This window comes from Pongo abelii, chromosome 12 (genome assembly GCF_028885655.2).
Source record: "Pongo abelii isolate AG06213 chromosome 12, NHGRI_mPonAbe1-v2.0_pri, whole genome shotgun sequence".
Classification (NCBI taxonomy): Eukaryota; Metazoa; Chordata; class Mammalia; order Primates; family Hominidae; genus Pongo; species Pongo abelii.
Window position 1 is genome coordinate 17,520,543 of NC_071997.2, and position 20,724 is coordinate 17,541,266.

The following is a 20,724-nucleotide window of genomic DNA, read 5'->3' on the forward strand; positions in this document are numbered from 1 at the left end:
GGAATATGGAATAGAATTGAATGGAATGTGGAATTCAATTAAATGGGATGAAATGGAATGTGAAATGGAATGGAATGGAGTATGGAATGGAATGTGGAATACAATGGAACGGGATGGAATGGAAAGTGGAATGGAATGGAATGAAATATGGAATGGAATGGACTCTAATGGAATGTGGAATGGAATGGAATTGAATGTGGAAAGGAATGGAATTTAAAATGGAATGCAATGGTTGGAAAGTGGAAATGAATGGAATGTGGAATGGAATGTGGAATGCAATAGAACAGAATGGAATGTGGAATGCAATATGGAAAGGAATGGAATGGAGTGGAATATGGAATGGAATGGAATTGAATGTGGAATGGAATAGTATGGAATGTGGAATGGAATGGAATGGAAAGTGGAATGGAATTTGGATTTGAATGGAAAGGAAAGGAATGGAATTTGGAATGGAATGGAATTTGGAATGCAATGGAATGGATTCTGGAATTGAATGTATTGGAATGTGGAATGCAATGTGCAATGGAATGCAAAGGAATGGAATGTGGAATGGAATTTAATCGAATGCAATGTGCAATGGAAAGCATTGGAATGTGGAATGGAATGCAATGGAATATGGAATGGAATGTGGACTGGCATGGAATGGAATGCGGAATGGAATGGAATGGACTGTGGAATGCAATGTGGTGTGGCACGTGGAATGGAATGGAATGGAAAGTGCAATGGAACGTTGAATGAAACGAGGAATGGAACATGGTATGAAATGCAGAATGAAACGTGGAATGGAACGTGGAATCGAATGGGGAAAGGAAAGTGGAATAGAATAGAATGGAATGTGGAATGGAACGTGGAATTGAATGGAATGGAAAGTGGAAAAGAATGTGAAACGGAATGTGGAATGGAAAATGGAATGGAATGCAATGGAAAGAGGAATGAAACGTGGAATGGAATGGAATGAAATGCAGAATGGAATGTGGAATGGAATGGAATGGAATGTGGAATGGAAGATGGAATGGAACGTGGATTGGAAGCTGGAATGCAGCGAGGAAGGTAATGGAATGGAATGTGGAATAGAATGTGGAATGGAAAATAGAATGGATTGTGGTATGGAATGTAGAATGGAATGGAATGGAATGTGGATTGGAATGGAATCTGGAATGGAATGGAATGGAACGTTTGAATGGAATGGAATGGAATGTGGAATGGAATGTGAACTGGAACGGAATGCAATGTGTAATGGAACTTGGAATGGAATGGAATGGGACACGGAATGGTATGTGGAATGGAATGTGAAATGGAATGGAATGCAATGTGGAATAGAATGCAATGTGGAATGGAATGGCTTGGAATGTGGAATGGAATGGAAAAGAATGTGGAATGGAATGTGGAATTTAATGAAAGGGAATGTGGAATGAAATGTAATGGAATTTGGAAAGGAATGGAATGGAAAGTGGAATGGAAAGTGGAATGGCATATGGAATGCGATGGAATGCAATGCTAATTGGAATGTGTAATGAAATGTGGAATGGAATGCAATGGAACGTGCAAAGGAATGTGCAATGTAATTTGGAATGCAATGGAAAGGAATGTTGAATGGAATGGAATGAATCATGGAATGGAATGGAATGGAACGTGGAATGCAACGTGGAATGGAATGTGGAAAGGAATGGAAAGGAATGTGAAAGGGAATGTGGAATACAATGTGGAATGAAATGTGTAATGAAATGGAATGGAATGTGGAATGGAATGTGGAATGGAATGTGTAATGAAATGGAATGGAATGTGGAATGGAATGTGGAATGGATGGCAATGCAATGCGGAATGAAATGTGGAATGGAATGGAATGGAAAGTGAATTAGAATGTGGAACGGAATGTAAAATGGAACGTGGAATGGAATGAAATGGAACGTGGAATAGAATGGAATGGAATGTGTAATGGAATATAATGGAACGTGGAAATGTATGTGGAATGGAAAGTGGAAAGGAATGGAATGGAATGTGGAATGGAATGGAATGGAATGTAGTATGAAATGTGAAATGGAATGGAATTAAATGTGTAATGGAATCTGGAATGCAATGGAATGGAATAAGAATGAAATGTGGAAAGTAATGAAATGGAATGCGGAAAGGAATGTGGAATGGAATGGATTGGAATGTGAAATGCATTGTGGAATGGAATGTGGAATGGAAGGGAATTCAATGCGGAATGTAATGTGGAATGTAAAGAGGCATGAAACGTGGAATGGAAAGTAGAATTGATGGAATGGAACTTGGAATAGAATGTGGAATGGAATAAAAGGGAATGTGGAATGAAATGTGGACTGTAATGTAAGGGAATATGGAACGGAATGGAATGGAATGTGGAATGGAATGTAGAGCGGAACGGAATGTACTGTGGAATGGACTTTAGTGGAAAGTGGAATGGAAAGTGGAATGGAATGTGGAATGGATTGTGGAATGGAATGTGGAATGGAACGGAATGGAATGTGGAATGGAATGTGGAATGGACTGTGCAATGGAACATGGAATGGAATGCAATGCAATGTCGAATGGAACGTGGAAACGAATGGAATGCAACGTGGAATGAAACGTGGAATAGAAAGTGGAATGGAATGGAATGTGGAATGGATAGTGGATTGGAATGTGAAATGGAAAGTGAAATCTAATGGATTGGAAAGTGGAATGGAAAGCGGAATAGAACGTGGAAAGGAATGTGGAATTGAACGTGGAATGGAATGTGGAATGGAATATGCCATGGAACGGAATGGAATGTGGAAAGTAATGTGGAATTTAGTGTGGAATGGAACGTGGAATGGAATGGAATGGAATGCGGAAAGATATGGAATATTATGGAATGTGGAATGGAATGGAATGGAATGTGGAATGGAATGGAATCGAATGGAATGCAGCAAGTTATGGAAATGAATGTGGAATGCAATGTAATGGAACAGAAAGGAATGTGGAATGGTATGTAACGGAATGCGGAATGGAATGGAATGAAATGTTGAATGGAATGAAATGGAATGTGGAATGCAATGGAATGTGGAATGGAATGGAATGGAATGTAGAATGGAAAGGAATGGAAAGTGAAATGGAATTGAAAGGCATGTGGAATGGATTGGAGTGGAATGTGGCATGGAATGGAATGGAGTGTGGAATTTAATTCAATGGAATACGGAATGGAATGGATTGGAACGTGGAATGGAAAGGAATGGAATGTGGAATGGAATGAAATGGAATGCAGAATGGAAAGTGGAGTGGAATGGAAAGTAATGGAATGGAATGTGGAATGGAATGGAATGTGGAATAGAATGGAATGGAATGTGGAATGAATGGAGTGTAACGTGAAATGGAATGGAATGAGGAATGGAATGGTATGGTATGCAATATGGAATGGAGTGGAATGTGGAATGGAATGGAATGTGGAATGAAAAGTGGAAAGGATGGAATGGGATGGAAGGTGGAATGGAATGTAAAGTGGAATGGGATGGAATGAAATTTTGAATGGAATGTAATGGAATGTGAAATGCAATGGAATGTGGAATGGAATGAAATGGAAAGTGGAATGGAAAGGACTGGAATGTGGCATGGAATGGAATGGCATGTGGAATGGATTGGTGTGGAATCTGGCATGGAATGGAATGGAGTGTGGAATTCAATGCAATTGAATATGGAATGGAATGGATTGGAATGTGGAATGGAATGGATTGGAATATGGAATGGAATGGAATGAAATGGAAAGTGGAATGGAATGGAATGGAATGCGGAATGGAATGTGGAGTGGAATGGAACGTAATGGAATGGAATGTGGAATGCAATGGAATGGAATGGAATGTGGAATGGAATGGAATGCGGAATGGAATGTCAAATGGAATGGAATGGAAAAGAATGGAATGGGGAATGCAATGGAATTGAATGGAATGTGGAATGGAATGGAATGTGCAATGGAATATCGAATGGAATGCAATGGAATGTGGAATGTAAATGAATGGAATGGGATGGAATTTGGAATGAAATGGAATGCAATGGAATGGAATGTGTAATGGAATTGAATGAAATGTGGAATGGATTGGAATGGAATGGGAAGTGGAATGGAACGCGGAATGGAATGGAATGGAACGTGGAATGGAACGTGGTATAGGAAGTGGAATGGAATGTGGAATGGAAACTGGAATGTGGAGTGGAATGGAATGGAACGTGGATTGGAATGGAACTGAATGTGAAATGGAATGGATTGCAATGGAATGGAATGCGGAATGGCATGGAATGGAATGTGGAATGGAGTGGAATGGAATGGAAAGTGGAATGGAATGTAATGGAAAGTGGAATGGAAAGGAATGCAATCTGGAATGGAATGAGGAATGGAATTCAGTGGAATGGAATGTGGAATGGAATGGAATGGAATGGAAGGTGGAATGGAATGCAATGGAATGGAATGTGGAATGGAATGCAATGTAATGGAACGTAATATGTAATGGAATGGAATGGAATGTGGAAAGGAATGGAATGGACAATGCATTGGAATGTATTGGAATGGAATGTGGAATGGAATGGAACGGAATGTGGAATGAAATGGAATGGAATTGGGAATGGAAGGGAATTGAATGGAATGTGGAATGGAAAGGATTGGAATGAAATGTGAGATGGAATAGAATGTGCACTGGAATGAGTAATGGAATGGAATGCAATGGAAAGTGGAATGGAATGGAATGTGGAATGGAATCGAATGGAAAGTTGAATGGAATAGAATTGAATGTGGAATTGAAATGAATGGAATTTGCAATGGAATGGAATAGAATTTGGAAAGGAATGGAATGGAATGTGGAATGGAATGGGATGTGAAAGGAATGTGGAATGGCATGGAATGGAATGGAATGTGGAATGGAATGGAATTTGGAATGAAATGGAATAGAATGCAGAATGGAATTGAATGGAATGTCGAAAGGAATGGAATGAAATGTGGAGTGGAACGGAATGCTATGTGAAATGGAATGGAATGTGGAAAGGAATGGAATGGAATGGAATGGAATGGAATGTGGAAAGAACGGAATGGAATTTGGAATGGAAAGGAAAGGAAAGGAATATGGAATGGAACGGAATATGGAATGGAATAGAATGTGGAATGGAATGGATTGGAATGGAAGAGAATAAAAATTGGAATGGAATGGAATGGAGTGTTGAATGACATTGAATGGAATGTGGACTGGAATGGAAAGGAATGTGGAATGGAATGGAATGGAATGCAATAAAAGTTGGAATGGAATGGAATGTATAATGGAATGTGGAATGGAATGAAATGGAATGGTATGCTACGTTGAATGGAATGGAATCGAATATGTAATGGGAGGGAATTGAATATGGAATGGAATGGAATGAATTGGAATGCAATGTGGAATGTAACGGAATGAATATGGAATAGAAAGTAATTGAATATGAAATTCAATGGAATGGAATGGAATGTGAAAAGGAATGGAAAGGAATGGAATGTAAAGTGGAATGGAATGGAATGGAATGTGGCAAGCAATGGAGTGGAATATCTAATGGGATGGAATGGAATGTGGAATGGAATGGCATGCAATGTGGAATGGAATGGAAAGGAATGTGAAAAGGAATGGAATGGAATGTGGAATGGAATGTGCAATAGAATGGAATGAAATGGAATGAAAATTGGAAAGGAATCGAATGGCATATGGAATGCAATGGAATGTGGAATGGAATGTGGAATGGAATGTGGAATGGAATGGAATGTGCATTGGAATGTAATGGAATGGAATGTCGAATGGAGTGGAATGAAATGTACAATGGAATGGAACAGAATGCGGAATGGAGTAGAATGGAATGGAATGGATTGTGGAATGGAATGAAATGGAAAGGAATTGAATGTGGAATGTAATGGAATGAAATGTGGAACGGAATGGATGGAATGCGGAATGGAATGTGGAATGGAACGTGGAATGAAATGGAATGTAACATGGAATGGAACGGGGAATGGAACGTGGAATGGAACGTGGATTGGTATGTGGAATGTGGAATGGAATGGAATGGAATATAGAATGGAATGGAATTGAATGTGGAATGTAATGGAAGGGAAAGTGGAATGGTATGTGGAATGGAATTGAATGGAACGAAATGTGGAGTGGAATGGCATTGAAAGTGGAATGGAATGGAATGTAATTTCGAATGTAATGGAACGTGGAATGTAACGGGAAGGAAGGTGCAATAGGGATTGGAAAGTTACGTGGACTGGAACGTGGATTGGAAAGAGGAATGCAACGTGGAATGGAATGGAATGGAATGTGAAATGGAGTGGAATGTAATGTGGAATGGAATGTGAAATGGAATAGAAAGGAAGGGAATGGAATGTGGAATGGTATGTGTAATGGAATATGGAGTGGAATGCAATGTAGAATGGAATGTGGAGTGGAATGGAATGCAATGTGGAATGGAATAGAATGGAATGTGGAATGGACACAATGGATTGGAATGTGAAATAGAATGGAATTTGGAATGGAATGTGTAAAGGAATGGAATGGAAAGGACTGTTGAATGGAATGGAATGTGGAAAGGATTGGAATGGAATGTTGAATGAAATGGAATGGAATGGAATGGAATTTGGAATGGAATGGAATGGAATGTGGATTGGAATGCAATGCAAGGAATGGAATGGAATGTAACATGGAATGGAATGGAATTGAAAGAGGAAAGTAATGTAATGGAATGGAATGGAATTAAATGGAACGTGGAATGTTTTGGAATGTGAAATGGAATGGAATGGAATGAGGAATGGAACGTAATGGAATGTGGAATGGAATGGAATGAGGAATGAAATGTGGAATGGAATGTGGAATGGAACAGAATAGAATACAGAATGGAATGGAATGGATCGTGGAATGGTACATGGAAAGGAACGTGGAATTGAATGGAATGGAATGTGGAATGGAATGTGGAATGATATTGAATGGAAAGTAGTATGGAATGAGAAATTGAATTGAATGGAATGTGGAATAGATTGTGGAATGGAATGGATTGGAATGTGGGATGGAATATGGAATGGAATGGAATGGAAAGAAATGTGGAATGGAAAGGGAAGGAATGTGGAACTCAATGGAATTGAATGGAATGTTGAATATAATGGAATGGAATGGAATGTGGAATGGAATGTGTTATGTAATAGAGTGGAACGTGGCATGGATAGGAATGGAATGGAACGTGGAATGGAATGGAATGGAAAGTGGAATGGAATGGAAAGGAATGGAATGGAATGTGAAATTGAATGGAATGGAATGGAATGTGGAATGGAAAGGAATGGAATGGAGTGTGGAATGCAATGGAATGTAACGTGGAATGCAATGGAATGAAATGTGGAAGGGAATGGAATGGAATGTGGAATGGAATGTGAAATGGAATGGAATGGTATGCGGATTGGAATGGAATGGAATGGAACGTGGGATGGAATGTGTAATGGATCGTGGAATGGAACTTGGAATGGAATGTGTAATGGCATTGAATGGAATGTGGAATGGAAGGGAATGGAATGTGGAATGGGATGTGTACTGTAATGGAATGGACTGGAATGGAATGGGACGTGGAAAGTAATGCAATGGAATGTGGAATGGAATATAAAAAGGACTGTGGAATGTTATGTGGAATGGAATGGAATGATCTGGAATGTGGAATGGAATGGAATGGAATGGAATTTATAGCAATGGAATGGAATGTGGGATTGAATGTAATGGAAAGTAGAAGGGATGGAAAGGAAACTGGAATGGAATGGCATGGAATGGAATGGAAGGTGGAAAGGAATGGGATATAGAATGTGGAATGGAAAGTGTAACGGAATGTGATATAGAATGTGCAATTGAACGTGTAATTGAATGAAATGGAACGTGAAATGGAATGGAATGGAATGTGGAATGGAAAATAGAATGGAACATGGAATGCAACGTGGAATGGAACGTGGAATGGAATGGAATGTAACGTCGAATGGAATGGAATGGAGCATGGAATGCAAAATGGAATGGAACCTCTAATATAACGTAGAATGGAACGTGGAATGGAATGGAATGGAACGTGGAATGGAATGTGGAAAGCAATGTAATGGAACGTGGATTGCAATCGAATGGAACATGATATGGAATGTGGAATGGAATGGAAAGCAATGTGGAATGGAATATGGTATGGGATGTGGAATGGTATGCAATGGAATATGGAATAGAATGTGGAATGGAATGCAATGGAATGTAAAAGGGAATGTGGAATGCAATGTGGAATCGAATGTGGAATGCAATGTGGAAAGGAATGTGGAATGAAATGGAAAGGAATGTGGAATGGAATGTGGAATGGAATGTGGAATGAAATGTGGAATGGAATGGAATGGAAAGTGGAATGGAATGTGGAATGGAATGGAATGGAATGTGGAATGGAAATTGAAATGCAATGTAATGGAATGTGGAATGGAATGTGCAGTGGAATGTGGAATGGAAAGTAGAATGGAATAGAATGGAAGGTTTAATGGGAAGTGGAAAGGGGTGGAATGGAACATGGAATGGAACATGGAATGGAACGTGGAATGGAATGTCGAATGGAAAGTGGACAGGAATGTGTATTGGAATGTGGACTGAAACATGGAATGGAATGAGGAATGCTCTCTGGAATGGAACGTGGAATGGAATGGAATGGAATGTGGAACGGAACTAGCAATGGAATGTGTAATGGAATGTGGAATGAAAAGCGGAATGGAACGTTGAATTCAAGGTGGAATGTATCCTGGAATGGAATGTGGAATGGAACGTGGAATGGAAAGGAATGGAATGTGGTATGGAATGTGGAATATAATGGAATGGAACTTGGAATAGAATGTGGAATGGCATGTGAATTGGAATGCAATGGAATGTGTAACGGAAAGTGGAATGAAATGCAATGGAATTAGGATGGAATGTGGAATGGAATGTGGAATGGACTGCGGAATGGAATCTGCCATGGAATGTGGAATGGAATGGAATTCAATAGAATGTGGAATGGAAAGTGAATTTTAATGCAATGGAATACGGAATGGAATGTGCAATGAAATGCAATGGAATGAGAATGGAACGTGGAATGGAAGGTGGAACGGAATGGAATGGAATGGGGAATGCAATATGGAATGGAACGTGAAATTGAATGGAGTGGAATGTTGAATGAAACGTGGAATGGAATGGAATGGAATAAGGAATGGAATGTGGAATGGAATTTGGAATCTAATGGAATGGAATGTGGAAAGGAATTTGGAAAGGAAAGTGGAATGGAATGGAATGCAATGTGGAATGAAACGTGGAATGGAATGGAATGGAACATGGAATGGAATGTGGAATTGAAAATGGAATGGAACGAGGAATGTAATGTGGAATGGAATGGGCAATGGAATGTGGAATGGAACGTTGAAAATAATGGAATGGAAACTGTAATGGAACTTGGAAAGAATGGAATGGAATAAGGACTAGAATGCGGAGTGGAATGTGGAATGGAACGTGGAATGGAATGAAATGGAAAATGGATTGAAACGTGGAATGGAACATGGAATGTAATGTGGAGTGGAAAGTCGAATGGAATGGAATGCAACTTGGAATGGTATGGAATAGAACGCGCAATGGAATGCGGAATGGAACTTGTAATGGAATGTGGGATGGAAAGTGGAAAGGAATGTGCAATAAAATGTGAAATAGAGCGTGGAATGCAAAGGAATGGAACGTGGAATGGAACGTGGAACGGAATGGAAGGCAACGTGGAGTGGAAAGTGGAATGGAATCTGGAACGGAACATGGAATGGAATGGAAGGGAAGGAGAAATGGAATGGGATGAAATGCGGAATTGAACGGAATGGAATGTAGAATGCAATGGAATGTATTGTGGAATAGAATGTGGAATGGAAGGTGGAAAGGAATGGAATGGAAAGCGGAATGGAAAGTAATGGAATGTGGAATGGAATGGAATGGAATGGAATGTGGAATAGAACGGAATGGAATAGAATGGAATGCATAATGGAAAGGAATGGAAGGTGGAATGGAATGGAATGGAATAGAATGTGGAATGGAATGGAATGGAACGTGGAATAGAATGTGGAATGGAATGTGGAATGTAATTGAATGGAATGTGGAATGTAATGCAATGGTAGGTGGAATATAATGGAATGGAATGGAATGTGGTATAGGATGGAATGGAGAGAAATTGATTGCGTAATGGAATGGAACGTGAAATTCAATGGAATGGAATGTGGAATGTAATTGAAGGGAATGTGGAATGGAATGCAATGGAAGGTGGAATATAATGGAAAGGAATGGAAAGTGGAATAGAATGGAATGGAATGGAATGGAATGCGGAATGGAATGGAATGGAGTGTGGAATGCAATGTAAAGGAACGGAATGTGTAATGGAATGGAATGGAAAGTGGAATGGAACGGAGTTGAATGTGGAATGGAATGGAATGGACTGTGGAATAGAAAGTGGAATGGAATGTGGAATGGAATATGGGATGGAATGTGGAATGGAAAGTTGAATGGAATGTAATTGAAGGTGGACTAGAATGGAATGGAATGGAATGTGGAATGGAATGGAATGGAATGTGGATTGGAATGGAATGGAATGGAATGCGGAATGGAATGGAATGGAATGTGAAACGGAATACAACGTAAAATGGAATGGACTGGATTCTGGATTGGAATGGAATGGAATGTGTAATGGAATGGAATGGAATGGAATGGAAAGTGAAATGGAAATTGGAATTGAATATGAAATTTAATGTGGAAAGGAATCTGGGATGGAAAGAGGAATGGAATGAAATGGAACATGGAATGGAATGGAATGCAACGTGGAATGGATCACAGAATGGAACATGGAATGGAATTTGTAACAGAATGTGGAATGGAATGGAATGGAATGTGGAATGGAATGTGGAATGGAAAGTGGAAAGAATGGATTGGAATGTGGAATGGAACGTGGAATGGAATGCAATGGAATGTGGAATGGAAACTGGAATGGAATGTGGATTGCAACGTGGAATGGAAAGTGGAATGGAATGGAATGGAATGTGTAATGGATTGTGAAATGGAATGTGGAATCTAATGGTGAATGGAATGGAATGGAGTGTGGAAAGGAATGTGGAATGGAATGCAATGGAATGTGGAATGGAACGGAATGGAAAGTGGAACGGAATGTTGAATGGCACGGAATGGAATGTGAAATGGAGTGTGGAATGGAATGTGCAAAGAAACGGAATGGAATGTGGAAAGGAATTTGGAAGGGAACATGGAATGGAATGGAAAGGATTGTGGAATAGATTGCGGAATAGAATGTGGAATGGAAAGTTTAATGGAATGGAATGGTATGTGGACTGCAATGTGGAATAGACTGTGGAATTGAATATGGAATGGAATGGTATTGAATTTGGAATGGAATGCATTTGTATGTGGAAAGAAATGTGGAATGGAATGCAGTGGAATGTGGAATGGAACGGAATGGAATGTGAAATGCAATGTGGAAGGGAACGGAATGGAATGTAGAGTGCAATCTGGAATGGATTTTGGAATGCATTGTGGATTGGAAAGTGGAATGGAATGTGGAATGGAATGGAATTGAACAGGGAATGGAATGTGGAATGGAGTGGAATGGAATGTGGAATCGAATGGAATGGAATGTTGAATGTAAAGTGGAATGGAATGGAAAGGAATGTGTAAAGAATTGCGGAATTTAATGTGTAATGGAATGGAATGGAATGTGGAATGGAATGTCTAATGGAATGTGGAATGGAACATGGAACGGAAAGTGGAATGGAATGTGGAATGGAATATGGAATGCAATGGAATGGAATGTAATATTAAATGAGAAATGTAATGGAATTAAATGTGGAATGGAATCTGGATTGTAATGGAATGAAATAAGAATGAAATGTGGAATGAAACGAAATGGACTGTGGAAAGGAATGTGGAAAGGAAAGGATTGGAATGTGGAATGCATTGTGGAATGGAATGCGGAATTTCACGGAATGCAATGCAGAATGTAATGTGGAATGTAATGTGGAATGAAAGGTGGAGTGGAAAGTGGAATTGATGGAATGGAACTTGCAATAGAATGTGGAATGGAATGAAAGGTAATGTGGAATGAAATGTGGACTGTAATGGAAGGGAAAGTGGAATGGAATGGAATGGAATGTGGAATGGAAAGTGGATTGTAATGTGAAATGGAAAGTGCAATGTAATGGAATGGAAAATGGAATGGAAAGTGGAACAGAACGTGGAAATGAATGTGGAATTGAACGTGGAGTGGAATGTGGAATGGAATGTGCAATGGAACGGAATGGAATGTGGAAAGGAATGTGGAATTGGGTGTGGAATGGAACGTGGAATTGAATGGAATGGAATGGAATTTGGAATGGAACGTGGAATGGAAGGGAATGGAATGTGGAATGGAATGGAATGGAAGGTGGAATGGATAGGAATGGAATGTGGAATGGAATGTGGAAGGGAATGGAATGAATTGTGAAATGAAATGCGGATTGGAATGGAAGGGAATGTGCCTTGGAATGCACTGGAATGTCGAATGGAATGTGGAATAGAATTTAATGGAAAGTGGAATGGAATGGAATGGAATGGAATGGAATGGAATGGAATGGAATGTGGAATGTAATGGATTGGAATGTGGAATGGAATGTGAAATGGAATGGAATGGAATGTGAAATGGAATGGAATGAAATGTGAAATGGAATGATGATTGGAATGCAATGGAATGTGGAATGGAATGGAATGGACTGTGGAATGCAATCTGGAATGGAATGTGGAATGGAATGCGGAGTGGAATTTAATGGAAAGGATTGGAATGTGGAATGGCATGTAAATTGGAATGCAAAGGAATGTGGAATGGAAAGTGGAAAGAAATGCAACGGAATGAGAATGGAATGTGGAAATTAATGTTGAACGGAATTTGGAATGGACTGTGGAATGGAATGTGGAATGGAATGTGGAACGCAATGGAATGGAATGGAATGTGGAATTGATTGTGAATTGGAATGCAATGGAATGTGGAAAGGAATTCGGAATGAAATGCAATGCAATGAGAATGGAATGTCTAATGAAATGTGGAATGGAATGTGGAAAGGAAAGTGGAATGAAGTGGAATGGAATGTGGAATGGTACATGGAATGAAATCGAATAGAATGTGCAATGGAAAACGGAATGGAATGTGGAATAGAATGTGGAATGGAATAGAATGGAGTGTGGAATGGAATAGAATGGAATGTGGAATGGAATGTGGAATGAAGTGTGGAATGGAATGGAATGGAATGTGTCAGGGAATTTAATGGAATGTGGAATGCAAAGTGGATTGGAATGTGCAATGGATTGTGGAAAGGAATGTGGAATGGAACGGAATAGAATGTGGAATGGAATATGGAATGGAGTGTGGAATGGAACTTCAAATGGAATGCAATGGAATGTGGAATGGAAAGCGGAATGCAATGGAATGGAACGTGGAATTGAATGAGGAAGGAAATTGATCGGAAAGTGGAGTGGAATGTCGAATGGGACTTGTAATGGAATGGAATTTAATGATTAATGGATAGTGAAATGCAATGAAATTGAGAGTGGAATGTAACGTGGAAAGGAATGTGGAAAGGAATATGGAATTGAAAGTGGGATAGAATGTGGAATGCAATGTGGCATGGAACAGAATGGAAAGTGGAATGGAACGTGGAATAGAACGAGGAATGGAATGGAATAGAACGTGGGATGGAATGTGAAATGGAATGTAGAAAGTAATGGAATTGAAAGTAGAATGGAATGGAATGGAATGTGGAATAGAATGGAATGAAATGAAATGTGGAATGGAAAGGAATGGAATGTGGAATGGAATGGATGCTGGAATGGAATGGATTTGAATGTGGATTGGAATGGAATGGAATGTGGAATGCAATGGAACGGAATGGAATGGAAAGTGAAATGGAATGCGGAATGGAAAGTGAAATGGAAGAAAAAGGAATGTGGAATGGAATGAAATGGAAAGTGGAATGGAATGGAATGGAACTTGGATTGGAATGGAATGAAACGTGGAATGGAAAGTGGAATGGAACGTGGAATGGAATGGAATGGAATCTTGTATGGAATGTAATGGAATGTGAAATGGAACGTGGAATGGAATGGAGTGGAATGTTGAATGGAATGTGAAATGGAATGGAATGGAAAGGAATGTGGAAGGAAATGTGTAAGGGAATGTCGAATGTAATGGAATGGAATTTGCAATGGAATGTCAAATGGAACATGTAATGGAATGGAATGGAATGTGGAATGGAATGGAATGGAACGTGGAAAGTAACATGGAATGGAAAGGAATGGAACGTGGAATGGATCGTGGAATGAAACATGGAATGGAAAGAGCAAGGGAATGCGGAATGGAAGATGGAATGGAATGGATCGGAAAGTGGAATGGGACGTGGAATGGAATGTAATGGAATGTGTAATGGAATCTGTAATGGAATGTGGAATGGAACGTGGAATGGAACGTGGAATGCAACGGAATGTGGAAAGCAATGTGGAATGTAATGTAATTGAATGGAATGTTGAATGGAATGTGGAATGTAATATGCAATGCAATCTGGAATGGAATGGAAAGGAACGGAATGTGGAATGGAATGCAATGGAATGTGGAATGGAATGTGGAATGAAACGTGGAAGGGAACAGAATGCAATGTGGAATGTAATGTGGAATGTAAGGTGAAAAGGAAAGTGGAATGGAATGGAATGGATTGTGGAATGGATCGTGGAATTGAATGGAATGGAACGTGGAATGGAACGTGGAATGGAATGTGGAATGGAGCGAGAAATGGAAAGTGGAATGGAATGTGGAATAGAAAGTGGAATGTAATGAAATGGAAGGTGGAATGAAATGTGGAATGGAATGGAATGGAAAGTGCAATGGAACGTGGAATGGAACGTGGAATGTAATGGGCAATGGAATGTGGAATGTAGCATGGAATAGAATGGAATGGAAAGTGGAATGCAACGTATAATGGAGTGGTATGGAGCGTGGAATGGAATCTGGAAGGGAATGTGGAATGGAACCTGGAATGGAACGTGGAATGGAACGGAATTTAATGTGAAATGAAATGGAAAGGGATGTGGAATGAAATGTGGAATGGAATGTGTAAAAGGACGGAATGGAATGTGGAAAGGAATGGAATGAAATGTGGAGAGGGATGTGGATAGGTAAGCAATGCATTCTGGAATGGAAACTGGAATGGAATGGAATGGAATGTGGAATGGAATGTGGAATGGAATGGAAAGGAATGTACAATGGAATGTGGAATGGAATGTGGAATGGAAAGTGAAATGGAATGGAATGGAATGTGGAGTGGAACGTGGAATAGAATGTGGAGTGGAAAGTGGAATGAAATGGAAGGGAATGTCGAATGGAACGTGGAATGGAATGGAACGGTACGTGGAACGGAACTTGCTATGGAACGTGGAATGGAACGTGCAATGGAGAGTGGAATGGAGCGTGGAATGAAATGTCGAATGGAACGTGGAATGGAATGTGGAATGGAATGGAATGGAACGTGGAATGGAACGTGGAAAGGAATATGGAATAGCATGGAATGGAACGTGGAATGGAACGTGGAAAGGAATGTGGAATGGAAGTTGCAATGGAATGTGGAATGTAAGGTGGAATGGAAATGAATGGAATGTGGAATAGAAGGTGGATTGGAATGTAATGTAATCCGGAATGGAATGCCATGGAATGGTATGGAATGTGGAATGAAATGGAATAAAAGGTGAAATGGAACTTGGAATGGAAAGTGGAATGGAGTGTGGAATGGAATGCAATGGAATGTGGAATGGAAGGGAATTGAAGGTGGAATGGAATGTGGAATAGAAAGGAATGGAATGGAATGGAATTGAATGTGGAATGCAATGGAATGGAATGTGGAATTGAATGGAATGGAATATGGATAGGAACGCGGAATGGAATGGAACGGAACGTGGAATGGAACGCCTAATGGAACGTGGAATGGAACGAGGGATGGAATGGAATGTAACGTGGGATGGAATGTGGAATTGATTGTGGAATGGAATGGAATGGAATGGAATGGAATGTGGAATGGAGTGGAATGAATCGTGGAATACAATGGAATGGAATGGAAGGTGGGAAGGAATATGGAATGGAATGAGGAATGGAATGGAATGGAATGAGGAATGGAATGTAATGGATTGCGGAATGTAATGGATTGGAATGTGAAATGAAATGTGGAATGAAATGTGAAATGGAATGAAATGGAAAGTGGAGTCGAATGAAATGGATCGTGGAATGTAAGGGAATGGAACGTGGAATGTAATGGAATGGAACCTGGATTGGAATGGAATGGGACGTGGAATGGAACGTCGAATGCAATGTGGAATGGAATGGAATGGAATTTGGAATGGAATGGAATGGAATGTGCAATGGAATCTGGAATGGAATATATTGGAATGTGGAAAGCAATGTGGAATGGAATGCAATGGAATGTGGAAAGGAATGTGGAAGGGAATGTGAAATGGAATGGAATTTAATTTGTAATGGAATGTGGAAAGGAACGTGGAATGGAATGGAATGGAACGTGGAGTGGAGTGGAGTGGATCGTGGCATGGAACGTGGCATGGAATGGAATGGAACGTGGAGTGGAACGCTTAATGGAATGTGGAATAGATTGTGGAATGGAATGTGGAATTAAATGTGGAATGGAAAGTGGAATGGTATCGAATGGAATGTGGAATGGAATGTGAAATGGAATGTTGAATGGAAAGGAAGGTAACGTGGAATGGAACGAGGAATGGAATGTGGAATGGAAAGCGGAATGGAATGGAGTGGAATGTGGAATGCAACATGGAATGGAACATGGAATGGAACGTGGAATAGAACATGGAATGGAACGTGGAATGGAACAGCGAAATGAACGTGGAATGGGATGTGAAATGGAATATAGAATGGAAAGTTAAATGGAATGGAATGGAATGTGGAATTGAAAGTGGAATGGAATGGAATGGAATGTGGAATGGAAAGTAGAATGGAAAGTGGAAAGGACTGTGGAATGGAACGTGGAATGGAAAGTGGAATGGAATGTGAAGGGAATGTAGAGTGGAATGGAATGGAATGGAATGGAAAGTGAACGGAAAGTGAAATGTATCTTGGAATTGAATGTGGAATAGATCTTGGAATGGAACATGAAATGCAATGTGGAATGGAAAGTGGAATGGAATATGGAATTGAACGTGAAATTGAATGGATCGGAATGTTGAACGGAACGTGAAATGGAATGGAATGCAATGTGGAATGCAATGTGGAATGCAATGGAATGGTAAGTAGAATGGATTGTGGAATGGAATGGAATGGTCTGAAGTGTGGAAGGTAATATAATGTAATGGAAAGGAATGTGGAATGGAATGGAATCCAGTGTGGAAAGGAATGGCATGAAATGGAATGCGGAATGGTATGGAATGGAATGTGGAATGGAATTGAATACAATGGAATTGAACACGGAATTGAACGGAATGGAAAGTGGAATGGAATGGAATGGAATGTGGAATGGAATGGAAAGTGGAATTGAATGGAATGGAATGTGGAATGCAATGGAATGGAATGGAATGGAAAGTGCAATGGAATGTGAAATGGAATATGGAATGGAACGTGGAATGGAATGAAATAGAATGTGGAATGGAATGGAATGGAATGGATCGAAATGGAATGTGGAATTGAATGGAGTGGAAAGTTGAATGGACTGGAATGGAATGTGGAATGGAATGGAATGGAATGGAATGGAATCGAACGTGGAATGGAATGTGGAATGGAACGTGGAATGGAACGTGGAAAGGAATGGAATGCAATGTGGAATGCAATGTGGAATGGAATGTGGAAGGGAATGTGGAATGCAAGGGAATGGAATGCAGAATGGAATGTGGAATGGAATGGATTGGAATGGTATGGAATGTGGAATGGAATTTGGAATTGAATGTGGAATGGATAGTGGAATGCATCGTGGAATGGAATGAAACGGAATGTGGAATGGAATGTGAAATGGAGTGGAATGGAGTGTGAAATGGAATGTGGAATGGAATAGAAAGTGGAATGGAATGTGGAATGGGATGAAATAGAAGGTTTAAATTGAATGGAATGGAATGTTGAATGGAATGTGGACTGCAATGGAATGCAATGCTGAATGGAATGGAATGGAGTATGGAATGGAATGTTGAATGGAATGTGGAAAGGAACGGAATGGAATCTGGAAAGTAATGTGTAATGGAATTTGGAATGGAATGTGGAAAGGAAAGTGCAATGGAAAGGAATGGAAAGTGGAATGGAATTTGCAATGGAATGTGGAATGGAACGTGGAATGGAATGGAATGGAACGGAATAGATTGTGGAATGCAATGTGGAATGGAATGTGAAATGGAACGTGGAATGGAATCAAATGGAATGTGGAATGCAATGTGGAATGGAATGTGGAATGCAATGGAAGCGAATGTGGAATGGAATGGAATGGAATGGAATGGAATGTGGTTTGGAATGTGGAATTGAATGTGTAATGGATTGTGAAATGGAACGTGGAATTGAATGGGACGGAATGTGGAATGTAATGTGGAATTGAACGGAATGGGGAGTGGAATGGATTCTGGAATGGAATGGAAGGTGGAGTGGAATATGGAATGGTTTGGAAAGGAATGTTTAAATGGAATGGAATGCAACTCTGAATGGAAGCGGACTGCAATGGAATGAAATATGGAATGGAATGGAATGGAATGTGGAAAGGAATGTTGAATGGAATGTGGATTGGAATGTGGAATGGAACGGAATGGAATTTGGAATGGAATGTGGAATGGAATGTGGAATGGAATGGAATGGAATGGAATGTGGAATAGAATGTGGAAAGTAATGTGGAATAGAAAGGAATGGAACGTGGAATGGAATGTGGAATGGAATGTGGAGTGTAACGAGGAATGGAATGGAATGGAATGGAATGGATTGTGGAATGGAATGTGGAATGGGATATGGAATGGAACGTGGAATGGAAATGAATGGAAAGTGGAGTGGAGCGCGGAATGGAATTGAATGGAACGTGGAATCGAATGTGGAAAGGACTGTGGAATGGAACATGAAATGGAACTTGGAATGGATTTTAATGGAATGTGGAATGTAATGTGGAATGGAATGCAAGGTAATGTGGAATGGAATGTGGATTGGAATGGAATGGAAAGTGGAATGGAATGTGGAACGGAATCTTAGGAATGTGGAACGGAATGTGAAATAGAAAGAGGAAAGGAATGGAATGGAATGTGCAATGGAACGTGTATTGTAATGGAATGGAACATGGAATGGAACGTGGAATGGAATCTAGAAAGGTATGTGGAACGGAATGCAATTGATTTTGGAATGGAATGGAGTTGTATGTGGAATGGAAAGTGGAATGGAATGTAGAATAGAATGTGGAATGGAAAGGAAGGGAATGTGGAATGGAATGCGGAATGTAACGTGGAATGGAATGTGGAATGGAATGCGGAATGTAACGTGGAATGGAATGGAATGGATGGTGGAATGGAACGTGGAATGGAATGGAATGGACCTTGTAATGGAACGTGGAATGGAACGTGAATTGGAATGTGTAATGGAACGTGGAATGGAACGCAGAACGGAATGGAATGGAATGAGGAATGGAATGGAATGGAATGTGGAATTAAAAGTGGAATGGAATGTGGAATGTAAAGTGGAATGGAATGGAAAGGAACGTAGAATGGAAAGTGGAATATAACCTGCAATGAATGGAATGGAAGGTGGAGTGGAATGAAATTGAATGTGGAATGGAATGTGAAATGGTATTGAATGGAATGAAATGGGGTGTGGAATGTGGAATGGAATGTGGAATGGAACATGAAATGAAATGGTACGTGGAATGGAACTTGGGACAGAATGTGGAATGGAATGAAATGGAAAGTGTAATGCAATGTGGAATGGAATGTGGAATGGAACGTGGAATGGAAAGCGGAATGGAATGGAATGGAATGTGGAATGGAATGGAATGGAATCTGGACTGGAATGGAATTGAATGTGGAATGGAATGTGGACAGGAATGGAATGCAAAGTGGAATGGAATGTGGAATGGAATGGAATGGAATGTGGAATCAATACTTGAATGGAATGTGGAATGGAATGTGGAATGGAGTGGAATGGAAGGTGGAATGGAATGTGTAATGGAATGTGGAATGGAAAGGAATGGAAAGTAGAACGGAATGGAATGGAATGTCGATTAGAATGTGGACTGGAATGTAATGCAATGTGGAATGGAATGTGGAATGGAATCGAATGGAATGTGGAATGGAATGTGGAATGGAATGGAGTGGAATGGGGAATGGATTGCGGAATGCAATGTGGAAAGGAACGGAATGGAATTCGGAATGCAATGTGGAATGGAAAGTGGAATGCTACATGGAGTGGAACGTGGAATGGAATGGAATGCAAACTGGAATGGAACTTGGAATGGAATCTGGAATGGAACTCAGAATGGAATGTGGAATAGAGCGTGGAATGGAAAGTGTAATGGAATGTGGAATGGAACGTAATGTGGTATGGAACGTGGAATGGAATGGAATGGAAAGTGTAAAGGAATTTGGAATGTAATGTGCAATGCAACGCGGAATGGAAAGGAATGTAACGTGTAATGGAAAGTCGAATGAAATG